This window comes from Felis catus, chromosome B4 (genome assembly GCF_018350175.1).
Source record: "Felis catus isolate Fca126 chromosome B4, F.catus_Fca126_mat1.0, whole genome shotgun sequence".
Lineage (NCBI taxonomy): Eukaryota > Metazoa > Chordata > Mammalia > Carnivora > Felidae > Felis > Felis catus.
In genome coordinates, this window is record NC_058374.1 from 60,154,994 (window position 1) to 60,167,485 (window position 12,492).

Below are 12,492 nucleotides of genomic sequence, written 5' to 3' on the forward strand. Positions count from 1 at the left end.
TTGTCAGCATCTTGGCTGACGTATCCTTTGGCTGACCTTCTCTTAGACTTCAGCCTTCTGAACATCTCTACAGGTCCTATGACACTTCTTTATTTCTACCACGCTGACCTTTATTTTTCCTTCTCTTCTACCCCTTTAAACATGATCCACAATGACTGTCCTTGAACTTGGTAAGTACATAAATGTAATATGATGCCAGTTTTTAAATAAGGACAATATTTTCCCCCTCCTTTTAATATTCTAATTTAAATAAGTTCACTATTATCCCATTTCTTACAAAGGAAGAAATTATAGGAGCATTTTAACTCAATATCACTTTTTCTCCCTTAGAGCTTTTCATTTTCAATTGACTCAGAGCAACAGTGGAATTAATTTAAAATGTTACAAATAAGGGGCGCCTGGGTGGCTCAGACAGTTAAGTGTCAGACTTGGGCTCAAGTCACAACCTCACAGTTTGTGAGTTTGAGTCCCTCATCTGTGCTGACAGCTCAGAGCCTGGATCCTGCTTTGGATTCTGTGTCTCCCTCTCTCTGCCCTCCCTCTCTTGCTCATGCTCTGTCTCCCTCTCCCTGTCTCAAAAATAAATAAGCATTAAAAAAAAAATAAAATGTTACAAATAACACTTCTAAGCAGACACTAAATTAAGTTTTCACCTTTCACTAGAAGGAAATTATTTCAGTATTCACAACTTCCTACATTTATAGTTTCTGTTGAATATTCAGACAGGATATAAAGACAAATATATGTAGTGAAGCATATGAAATTGCCAATATTCAGTTATGTTTTTTAAATAAAAATGGCAATTTCATATGGTTCAGTAGAATATGTTCATTTTAATTATGGAAATAGAGATAAATGGAATAAAACTTGATAAGTATAAGTGGAGATCCCAGAGTCTCCTAAATTAAATCTAATCCTTCAAATCTTCACAATATTATGGAAATTTCTAGATTTGCTCACGTTAGCAACATGTCCATAACAAAATTAGCATCTGGACACTTTTGTCCTCTACATAGGTGCAATTGTACTAGTAACTTTAATTGAAATGTGCCAGTAATAACAAGGCAAATAACTCAGTGCTTCATAAAACAATCTTGAACAAAATACCATAGACTGTTTTTCCCTCAACTAAGGGTACCTAAGTGTACCATAAAGTCAGGAATACAGAGCAATATTCAAGAATTCAAACACTTGGTGACCTTCCTCCAAAACTAAGCTGTTGTATCGTTCAGGGTGATTCTTAACACTTACATGAAGCATCAATGTCAAGCAATCCACACATTAAAAAGTCTATGCTATATTAAGTTATAATGATGTTTGTGCATAGCCATATGGTGATTTTGAACAATATTCAAATAAAATGGAACTTTGTGGGGTAAAATCTCACAATATTTATGACTGTAATATTTTTGTCAAACATATCATGTGATAAGAGGATTGTGAATATTGTGTCTTACACTATGATTACAAAAATAAGGGAGATTTAAGTTGGTAGCATCTTTTTCCCACCTTTATTGAAATATATTTGACATAGGGACGCCTGGGTGACTCAGTGGGTTAAGCATCTGACTTTGGCCCAGGTCATGATCTCGCAGCTCATGAGTTCCAGTCCCATGTCGGGCTCTGTGCTGACAGCTTAGAGCCTGGAGCCTGCTTCTGATTCTGTGTCTCCATCTCTCTCTGCCCCTCCCACACCCGTGCTCTGTCTCTCTCTCTTTCTCTCTCAAAAATAAATAAACATTTTAAAAATATTATTTAAAAAAGGAAATATAATTGACATAAAATATTGGGTAAATTTAAAGTGTACACTTGATTTAATGCATATATATATTGCAAAATGATTACCACCATAGCATTAGCTATCATCTCTATCACATCACATAAATACCATTTCTCTTTTGTGGTGAGAACATTTAATATCTACTCTCTCAGCAACTTTCAAGTATATAATACACAGTATTACTAATTATAATCACAATGCTGTGCATTAGATTCCCAGAACTTATTCCAGTCTTATAACTTGAAAAGTCTGTATCCTTTGACCAGCATTTCCCTATTTCCCACCAAGCCCCAGCCCTTCCATTCTCTATGGAGATGTAAGACATATCATGCAGTATTTACCATTCTCTGTCCTACTTATTTCACTTAGCATAATGCCCACAAGGCCCATCCATGTTATCTCAAATGGCAGAATTTCCTTCATTCTCACGACTAATATTTTATTATATATAAATAACATATCTACTTTATCCATTCATCCATTGATGGACACTTAGGTTGTTTCCATATCTTTGCTATTGTGAATAATGCTGCACTGAACATGGGAGTGCAGATATCTCTTCAAGATTAGGTTTTTATTTCTTTTGGATACATACCCAGAATTGGATTGCTGGATCATATGGTAGCTCTATTTTTAATGTTTTAGAACCTCCATATTGTTTTCTACCATGGCTACACCAATTTACACTCCCACCAACAGATTTATAAGGGTTGCATTTTCTCCACATCTTCTTCAATACTTACTAACTTTTGTCTTTTTAATGATAGCCATTCTAACAGTTGTGAGGTGATGTCTGATTGAGGTTTTGGCTTGCGTTTCCCTGGTGATTAGCGATGTTGAGCACCTTTTCATGTACTGTTGGCCATACGTATGTCTTCTGTGGAAAAATATCTGTTCAGTCTCTCTTTGCTATTTTTATGAGGTCTTTATATTTCTTATTAACTCCTTATCAAATCTATGGTTTGCAAATATTTTTTTCCCATTCTGTAAGGTGCCTTTGCATTTTATTGTTTCTTTTGCTGTGTAGAAGCTTTTTTAGGTTGATACAATCCCACTTGTTTGGGTTTTTTTGTTTTTTTGTATTTGTATTTTTGTTTTTGTTGCTTGTGCTTTGGTGATCATATCAAAACAATCATTGCTAAGACTAATGTCAAGGAATTTTTTCCCTTCTTTTGTGTGGTGTTCTATGGCTTCAGGTTTATGTTTAAGTCTGAAATCCATTACAAGTTAGATTTCATGAGGTAGGGGGCCAATGTCATTCTTCTGCACGTGGATATCCACTTTTTCTAAACATCATTTATTAAAGAGACTAGGCTTTCCCCATTGAGTACTCTTGGCTCCCTTTTACAATATTAGTTGACCGTATCTGTGAGGGTTTATTTCTGAGCTCTCAATTCTGTTCTATTGGTCCATGTGTCTATTTTTATGGCAACAACTATACTGTTTTGACTAAATAGGTTTGTAGTGTAGTTTGAAATCAGGAAATGTGAGGTCTCCAGTTCTGTTCTTTCTCAAGATTGATTTGGCTACTCAAGATCTTTTGTGTTTCCATACAAATAATACAAACTGTTTTATTTCGGTGAAAATAAATTTTTCACCATTGGAATTTCATAGGGATTGCATTGAATCCATAGATGGCTTTATGTAGTATGGACATATTAAAATTGTTAATTCTTCCAACCCATGAACACGAGATATGTTTCCATTTTTTGTGTCTTTTTCAATTTCTTTCATCAATGTATTATAGTTTTCAGTGCATAGAACTTTCACCTCCTAGGTTAATTTATTCCTAAGTATTGTATTCTTTTTGATGCTACGGTAAATGGGGATGCTTTATTTACTTTTCAGACATTTTATTGTTAGTGTACAGAAATGTAACTGATTTCTGTATGTTGATTTTTTATCCTGAAACTTTACTGAATTCTTGATTAGTTCCAGCAAGATTTTGGGTGGAATCTTCTGGATTTTCTATATATAAGATAAAATCGTCTGCAAACAAAGACAATTTTGCTTCTTTCTTTTCTGATTTGGGTACCTTTTATCTCTTTTTCTTGCTTGATTTATCTGGCTAGGACTTCCAGTACTATGTTGAATGAGTGATGAGAGTGGGTACACTTATCTTGGTCCTAACTTAAAGGAAAAGCTCTGGACCTTTCACCATTAAATATGTTAGTGGTGGGTTTGTCATATGGCCTTAACTATGTTGAGATACATTCCTTCTATACACAATTTGTTGAGCATTTTTGTCATGAAACGATGTTTTATTTTGTCAAATGCTATTTTACATCTATTGAGGTGATTTTTATCTTTCATACTATTAAGGTCATGTATCACATTTATTGATTTGTGTATATCAAACCATTTTTGCATCCCAGTGATAAACCTGACTTGATCATCGTGTAAAAATAATCCTTTTCTGAATATACTGTTGTATTTTATTTGCTAATATTGTGTTAATATTTTGTTGAGAATTTCTATCTATAGTTTTTTTTTTATAGTGTTTTTATCTGGCCTTAGCATGAGGATAAGGGGGCCTCATAGAAAGAGTTTGGGAGTGTTCTCTCTTCTTCATTTTTTTGGAAGAGTTTGAGAAGGATTTGCATTACTTCTTTAAACCTTTGGTAGAATTCACCAGTGAAACCATCTGGTTCTGGGCTTTTCTTTGTTGGGAGGTTTATTATTACTGATTCAATTTCCTTGTTATTGGTCTGCTCGGATTTTCTATTTTTTCATGATTCAGTCTTGGTACATTATATGGTTCTAGGGATCTACCCATCTCTTCTAGGTCATCCAATTTATTGGCATATAATTGTTCATAGTAGTCTCTTATTTATCCTTTGTATTTCTGTAATATCAACTGTAATGTCTCCTTTCATTTATAATTTTATTTGAGTCTTATTTTCTTAATGTAGCTAAAGATTTGTCCATTTTTTGTTTTTAATAAACCAGTTTTGAGTTTTGTTGATTCTATTGTTTTTCTCACCTCTATTTCACTTATTTCTGCTCTGATCTTTCTGCTAACTTTGGACTACAATTGTTCTCCTTTTTCTAGTTCCATGAGGTGTAAAATTAGATTGTTTTTTTGACATCTTTTTTTTCTTAATGCAGATGTTTATCACTGCAAACTTCCCTCTTTTGCATAATAGCATAAGTTTGTGTATGTTGTGTTTACATTTTCATTTGTTTCAAGATATTTTTTTTATTTCTCTCTTGACGTCTTTGACCCATTGGTTGTTCAGGGATGTGTTAATTTCCACATATTTGTAAATTTTCCAATATTCCTTTTGATATTGATTTCAGTTTCACAACATGGTGGTCAAAATAATACATGTTGCATGATTTCAACCTTCTCAAATTTGTTAAGATTTGTTTTGTGACCTATCATGTGCTCTATCCCAGAGAATGTTCCATGTGGCTTAAGAAGAATGTATATTCTGCTGCTCTTGGATGTAATGTTCTATATATGTCTGCTGGTGCATTTGGTTTAGAATATAGTTCCAGTCAAATGTTTCCTTTCCATCCAGTCAGTTTTATCCATTGTTGAAATTGGGAAATTGAAATTCCCTACTGTTATTGTATTGTTATTTCTCCCTTCTGGCCACTTAGTATGTGCTTAATATGTTTAGGTTGATTTGGAGTGCATATGTATTGAAGATTGTTATATCTTCTTGATGAATTGACCCCTTTATCATTATGCAATAAACTCCCTTGTCTTTTGGTACTGTTTTTGGCTTAGTCTATTTTGTCTGATATAAGTATCGCTACCTGCTCTCTTTTGGTTTCTATTTGTATCGGATATCTTTTTCCATCCTTTCACTGATGAACCTTTGTGTGTCTTTAAAGCTGAAGTAAGTCTCTGTTAGGCAACATATAATTGGGTCTTGTTTTTTTAATCCATCTAGCCACTCTATGTCTTCTGATTGGAGAATTCAATCCATTTACATTTAGAGTGTTGATAGGTAAGGACGTACTAATGTCATACTATTGTTTTCTGGCTGTTTCGTAGTTTTTGCATTCTTTTCTTCCTCTCTTGCTGCCTTCCTTTGAGAAATGATGATTTTCTGTAGTGGTTTGCTTTGATTCTCTTCTCTTTTGTGAATGTACGATAGGTTTTCACTTTGTGGGTATTATGAAGCTTACATAAAATATATGTATATCAGTGTATTTTACACTGACAATAACTCCAATCACCTACATCTCTATGCTTTTACTCCTCCCCCTTTTGGTTTTGATGACACAATTTACCTCTTTTTGTATTCATTAACATATTATTGTAGCTATAGTTATTTTTAATATTCTTGACCTTTAAGTTTTATACTAATGTTAACACTCCATCATATTATAGTATTAGAATATTCTGAATTTGATTATATACTTTCCTTTCCCAGTGTTACATATTTTCATGTTACTAATTAGCATCCTTTCATTTCAGCTTGAAGAACTCCTTTCAGCATTTTTCATAAGGCAGGTCTAGTGGTGATGAATTCCTTCAACTTTTGTTTGGGAAAATTCTTTACTTCTTCATTTCTGAAGGACAGCTTTGCCACAGTGTATTCCTGTTTGGCAATTTTTGTCTTTTCTTTCAGCACTCCTGATAGATCTCACTCTCTTCCAGCCTATAAGGTTTCTGCTGAGAAAGACTTATGGGAGTTAACTTGAAAGTTACAAGCCTTTTTTTTTTCTCTTGCTCCTTTTCAGTTTCTGTTTTTAACTTTTTTAGAGTTTTAGTATAATGTATCTTGGAGAAGATCTCTTTAAGTTAATTTTGCTTGGTGACTTATGAGCTTCATGAACTTGCATATCCAAATTTCCTATCAGGTTTGGGAAGTTCTCAGCCATTATATTTTTATTTTTATTTTTATTTTTTTAATATATGAAATTTATTGTCAAATTGGTTTCCATACAACACCCAGTGCTCATCCCAAAAGGTGCCCTCCTCAATACCCATCACCCACCCTCCCCTCCCTCCCACCCCCCATCAACCCTCAGTTTGTTCTGTTTTTAACAGTCTCTTATGCTTTGGCTCTCTCCCACTGTAACCTCTTTTTTTTTTTTTTTCCTTCCCCTCCCCCATGGGTTCCTGTTAAGTTTCTCAGGATCCACATAAGAGTGAAACCATATGGTATCTGTCTTTCTCTGTATGTCAGCCATTATATTTTTAAATAAGCTTGCTGTCCCCCTCCCTCTCCTCTTTCTGGAATTCCAATAATTCACAAATTGATTCTTTAGATGGCATCCCACAGACCACCTAGGCTTTCTTCACCCTTTCATTCTTTTTTCTTCATTCTCCGCTGACTGGATAATTTCAAAGTCCCTGTCTTCTCTCTTAGACACTTTCTTCTGATTGATCTCCTGTTGTTGATGCTATCACATTTTCATCTATTGAATTCTGTATCTCCAGAATGTTTCATTCTTAATGATTTTTCTTTGTTATACTTCTCATTTTGTTCATATATGGTTTTTCTGATATTGTTGAATTGTCTGTTTTCTTACAACTCATGGAGTTTTCTTAAAATAGCCATTTTGAATTCTTTGTTGGTTAAATCATATGTCTTTGGGTTCAGTTACTGAAAGATTATGGTCATCTTACTTTGATTGTTCATGTGCCTTAAACTTTTGCATTGCTGACTTTGTTTGCTGTTGAAGTAGCTGTCAACTCCTCCAATCTTTACTAACTGCCTTTAAAAGAGTGATAGATACTGTCAGCCTTCCCAGATTCTGAGGCTATTTCAGACCTTCTATGGTACATCTGTTCCACACTTCTTGCTCCCTCTTGTGGCAAAATTTTTAAGCTTGCATGCCTTCTCTGGATCCTGCAATGCACCAGGCAGAGTGCTGTCAGCCTCTCTCATTTTTCCAGAAGTGGCTTGAAAGCTTGTTTGTGATCTCTCTTTGGCCTCCACATTTGAGCCAACTTTTTGCATGTATTCACTAGCTATCTATAGAAAGCTACTGGCAGAGTAGTTCTAAATGCAGCCATAGAAATATCCCCCCACCCACCATAGTAGAGCATAACAACAGTTCATATGTAGTATCTAAAAATGGAAATGGCAGGGGCGCCTGGGTGGCTCAATCAGTTAAGCATCTGACTTTTGATTTCAGCTCAGGTCATGACCTTGCAACTCATGAGTCTGAGCCCCACATCAGCACGGAGCCTGTTTGGGATTCTCTCTCTCCCCTTCTCGAGGAGTCAAGATGGCAGAAGAGCATGGAAGTTTTTTGTGTGTCTCGCGTCCATGAAATACAGCCAGACCATCACTAAACCATCCTATACACCTAGAAAACTGATTGGAGAATTAACACAACAATCTGCACAACCTGAACCACAGAATTCAGCAGGTATGCAGCACAGAGAGGTGAACTTGGGGAGTAAGAAGCTGCAGCAGACAGGGACCCACTTTTGCAAGCAGAGAGAGGATGGAGACTGGGGAGGGGGGAAGAATATGGGAAAAGCACCCCTCCCCAAAAGCAGCTGGAGAGAAAGTGGAATATTGGAAACAGCTGCAGGAACTAAACTAACAAGGGAGAAAGGAGAAAGGAGAGGGTTTAAATTCCATTAAGACTGTAAACAAGGGGAGCGCAAAGGCTGCAACTCCACAGCTCGATACCTGGTGGTGCTCTGGTGGGAAGGGCGAATCCCCAGGAACAGAGTGGGGTCCGGGAGGTTCTCGGGCCACACTGGGGAAAGCGGTTCCACTGCTGGAAGGCCATTTGGTAGAGACTGTTGAAGCCACCTGGTCCCAGCAGACCCCAGAAAACGGCCACATTCACTGGTGCTGGAACAAGGTCGTTAAGGGTGAAGCCAGGTGCCAGATGTGTGTTGTGATTTTCCATAATCCCTGAAATGCTGCTGCTACACTACCTTGCGAATTTTTTCTGGGGCAGGCTGGCACATGGCCGCGGTCTCAGGCACCGGCAGCAGCAGGGTCCAGCAAGCGTTCCTGGGTGCAGCCAACATTTGGCCATTGTTCATTCGGCCATTGGTCGGTAAGACCCTCCCACAGAGGGGAAGAACAGGTGAAAGCCGCAGTCCTTCAGAAGTAAGGGGATGGGGAAAACAGCCACATTTGAGACAAAACTCAGGAGAGAGGTACTGCCTGGGGCCTGGTCACACACAGTGAAAAAGCAGGGAGTGGACGAAAGCTGAAGACAGAGGACAGGTGCGTGATTTTTGATCAGGGAGAACAGAGTTCCGATACTAGAGACTGGGTGGCTGGGTGACGCCATTTTCACTGCTCCCGAGCATGCACATACGCACCTATGAGCGACACAACAATCCACCTCAGTAGGCTAGCAGCACCATCTAGTGGAGAGCGGAGATGTTACCCTGAGCCCCGCCCAACTGGGCCAACTTCACTCTTCAAGAACACAAGTCTCACTGCCTACTTAGTTTATGGACTATAAAGTGCTTCATAGTCTGACTTCTAGGGGAAAACAAAGTAATTTCAGTCCTATTTCCATCTATTAGCAGGTCCATCTATTCAATTTTCTTTCTTTTTTTTTTTCACTTTTCTTTTTCTTGAAAACAGAAAATTCATTTTTATTTTCAATTTTTATTAAAAATATTTTAATTTTTTTACTATGGTTTTTACTTTTGTGTAAATTTTTTCATATTTTACTTCCATCATTTTATTTTCGTCTACTTCAGCGTATTCACTTTTTCAAATTTTCAAACGATTTCCTTTTTTTCTTTTTCATTTCTTTTTTCTTGAATGCAGAAAAACTTCATTTTTACTTTAAATTTCTATTACAAACATTTTTAATTTTTTCTATATTCTTTACTTTTGTGTAAATTTTTCCAAATTCTGTTTTGCTCCCATCATCTCATTTTAGTCTACTTCAGTGTATTCATTTTTTCAAACTCTCAAATGATTCCCCCCCCACCCTTTTTTTCTCTAATCTGTCAAACCACTTCCAACACCCAGAACAAAACACACCTAGGTTCTAGCATCATTTATTCGATTTGTGTGTTTAATTTTTAAATTTTAATACTTTTTTAAATTTAATTTTAATTTTTCTACCTCATTAATTCCTTTTATCCCTTCAAAATGACAAAACAAAGGAATTCACCCCAAAAGAAAGAGCACAAAGAAATGACAGCCAGGGATTTAACCAACAGATACAAGCAAGATTTCTGAACCAGAATTTAGAATCACGGTAATAAGAATACTAGCTGGGGTCGAAAGTAGATTAGAATCCCTTTCTGCAGAGAAAAAAGAAGTAAAAAGTAGTCAGAATGATATAAAAAATGCTATAACTGGGCTGAAATCACGGATGGATGCCGCAGTGGCAAGGATGGATGAGGCAGAGAATCAGTGATATAGAGGACAAACTTATAGAGAATAATGAAACAGAAAAAAAGAGGGAGATTAAGGCAAAAGAGCATGATTTAAGAATTAGAGAAATCAGTGACTCATTAAAAGGAACATCAGAATCATAGGGGTCCCAGAAGAGGAAGAGAGAGATATAGAAGTAGAAGGGTTATGTGAGCAAATCATAGTGGAAAACTTTCCTAACCTGGGGAAAGACAGAGACATCAAAATCCAGGAAGCACAGAGAACTCCCATTAGATTCAACAAAAACCGACCATCAATAAGGCATATCATAGTCAAATTCACAAAATACTCAGTCAAGGAGAGAATCATGAAAGCATCAAGGGAAAAAAAGTCCCTAACCTGCAAGGGAAGACAGATCAGGTTAGCAGCAGACCTATCCACAGAAACTTGGCAGGCCAGAAAGGAGTGGCAGGATATATTCAATGTGCTGAATCAGAAAAATATGCAGCAGAGAATTCTTTATCCAGCAAGTCTGTCATTCAAAATAGAAGGAGAGATAAAAAGTTTCCCAGACAAACAAAAATTAAAGGAGTTTGTGACCACTAAACCAGCCCTGCAAGAAATTTTAGGGGGGACTTTCTGAGGGGAGAAAAGACAAAAGCAAAACAACACAGATTAGAAAAGAACAGAGACCACCACCAGAAACTCCAACTCTACAAGCATCATAATGGCAATAAATTCATATCTTTCAGTACTCACTCTAAATGTCAATGGACTCAATGCTCCAATCTCTCTCTCCCTTGATTGTAGTCTCTCAAAATAAATAAAAATTTAAAAAAAAAAAAAAAGGAGACTGCAATATAGATAAGACTGTCAACAGGTAGCATGGCCTTTGCACATTGGAAAGGGAGAAGCATAAATTGAGAGTAAAAAAGGATCCCAGTCTTTGAGGGTACATTGTGGAGAAAGATTTTAGGATAAAGAAATAAACCAGGGGGGCACCTGGGTGGCTCAGTCAGTTAAGCGCCTGACTTCTGCTCAGGTCATGATCTCACGGCTGAGTTCAAGCCCCCTGTTGGGCTCTGTGCTGACAGCTCAGAACCTGGAGCCTGCTTTGGATTCTGTGTCTCCATCTCTCTTGGCCCCTCCCCCACTCATGCTCTATCTCTGTCTCTCTCTCTCAAAAATAAACAAACATTAAAAAATTTCTTTGTGGGGCACCTGGGTGGCTCAGTCAATTAAGCATCTAACTTCAGCTTGGATCATGATCTCACGGTTCACAGGTTTGAGCCCAGTGTCAGGCTCTGTGCTGACAGCTCAGAGCCTGGAGCCTGCTTTAGATTCTGTGTGTGTGTCTCTCTCTGCTCCTCCCCCACTCATGCTCTCTCTCAAAAATAAATAATAAACATTTAAAAATTAAAAAAAGAAAGAAAGAAAGAAAGAAACCAGGGTCCCCAAGTGGGCACAAGTTGAAATCTGGGTATCAAGAATAAAACACAAAAGATCAGAACCCAAACAGAATGTATTCAGGATTGGGTTTACAGCTCCTTAAATCTTTGAGGTGCTAACCAGGCCTGGTCATGCTTGTGTAGGATTTGTGTAAGTGTGTATTTACACACAATGGTAAGGATAAAAACAGCTCGAGTCTAGAGGAGAGGACCTATGGAAGGGCTGAGACCAAGACAGTAGTTGACAAAAGAGAGCGATACAAATTTCACTGCCTTGACAAGGGAGCCCACCTAACCCTTGTTTAAACACCAGTCATTTTAACAGAAAATACTGACCTGTAGGTTTAAATAAAGCTTTCTCCGTCCTCTACTCAACACTCAGGGAAAAATGACAAGCCTAGAATTAGCATTTAACACTGGAATAACATGTTTCTTGTAGCATGTTATAAGCCTCCAGGTGAAGAAGCACAAGGAGACTCACCAAACATATGCCATATAACCATGACACTTCTGAGATGTAAGGAGACCAAGATGCTATTCAGGGGTAAACACCAATAACCCAGTAACTTTCCTTTCTTCTAAGTCTATGAAGTAATCTTTATGCTTCTCTTTCAATACGAAAGGCAATGGACAGTACACTTTTTAGCAGAAAAAAAATGCAACATTATTTAAATGGGTAAATATAAATTTATACCAACTACCTAAAAGTTCTGCCTTTATTTTTTTTTTATTTTTTTTTTTCAACATTTATTTTTGGGAGAGAGACAGAGCATGAACGGGGGAGGGGCAGAGAGAGAGGGAGACACAGAATCAGAAACAGGCTCCAGGCCCTGAGCCATCAGCTCAGAGCCTGACGCGGGGCTCGAACTCACGGACCACGAGATCGTGACCTGGCTGAAGTCGGACGCTTAACCGACTACGCCACCCAGGCGCCCCTAAAAGTTCTGCCTTTAAATGGTCAATGCATACACAAAATAATTTAAAGTAA